Source organism: Salvelinus sp. IW2-2015, unplaced genomic scaffold (assembly GCF_002910315.2).
Source record: "Salvelinus sp. IW2-2015 unplaced genomic scaffold, ASM291031v2 Un_scaffold3162, whole genome shotgun sequence".
NCBI lineage: Eukaryota > Metazoa > Chordata > Actinopteri > Salmoniformes > Salmonidae > Salvelinus > Salvelinus sp. IW2-2015.
Window position 1 is genome coordinate 54,862 of NW_019944450.1, and position 1,465 is coordinate 56,326.

The window sequence follows — 1,465 nt, forward strand, 5'->3', positions numbered from 1 at the left end:
GGGCGCTGTTTTCACTTTGGAAAAAATCGTGCCCAATTTAAACGGCCTCGTACTCTATTCTAGATCATACAATATGCATATTATTATTACTATTGGATAGAAAACACTCTCAAGTTTATAAAACTGTTTGAATTATATCTGTGAGTAAAACAGAACTCATTTGGCAGTGTTACGCACGCCTCTGAGAAGAGGGAACGCAACTCCCTGCTACAACTCAACTCTGTGAAGTGCAAGAGGTATGGACTTTAGGTGCGAGAAAGGACGACAAAGGCAGAATTTACCGTTTACTAGGATTTATTTTCTTACACGGTAATATGGGGAAAAGGGGCTGGACGGAACCAAAGCAAAGAAAGTAAATATCAAAGTTCCCCCCTCTCCTATCTAACCTGCCTACCCACTTAACTTACCTAACTTAGCACCACCTGGTGCCCTAACCAATTAGAGTGTTTTCTATCCAAATCTACCAGTTATATGTATATAATATCTTCTGGGCCCGAAAAAAAGGCAGTTTAATTTGGGCATGCTTTTCAACCAAAATTCCGAATGCTGCCCCCTACCCTAGAGAAGTTAGCATTAGGTTGTAAGTAACAAGAAAATGTCCCATGACAGACATATCTGATATTGGCAGAAAGCTTAAATTCTTGTCAATCTAACTGCACTGTCCAATTTGCAGCAGCTATTACAGTGAAAGAATACCATGCTATTGTTTGAGGAGAGGGCACAATTTTGAACATGAAAAGTTATTTATAAACAAATTAGGCACATTCGGGCAGTCTTGACACAAAATTGTGAACAGAAATACAATGGTTCACTGGATCAGTCTAAAACTTTGCATACACTGCTGCCATCTAGTGGCCAAAATCTTAATTGCAATTGGGCTGGAATAATACATTATGGCCTTTCTCTTTCATTTCAAAGATGGTACAAAAAAATACAAAAGAACGGTTGGTGTTTTCTTTGTATTATCTTTAACCTGATCTATTGTGTTATATTCTACTACATTCCTTTCACATTTCCATAAACTTCAAAGTGTTTCCTTTCAAATGGTACCAAGAGCTCTTATAACTGAACATGTTTCATCACTCCTGATAACAGGCTACTGRAAATCCAAGGGAAAGTMATASATTTACTTTCAACRTCATCTGYCAGGCCTGTAAAATGCAATTTCATTTTATTCTGTCAGTTCTAATACTTTAATGGAGGCCTCTTTCCAGGCAGGTATACTAGCAGTTAAGAGTGTTGGTCTAGTAACCGAGAACTTGCTGGTTTGAATCCCTGAGCCGACTAGGTGAAAAAGCTATCGATATAACCTGTCTGGCTCTGGCGTTCCGCCAGCGGAACTCCTCCCACATTCCACTGAAAAGGCAGAGCGCGAAATTCAAAATATATATTTTTGAAATATTTAACTTTCACACATTAACAAGTCCAATACAGCAAATGAAAGGTACACATCTTGTGAATCCAG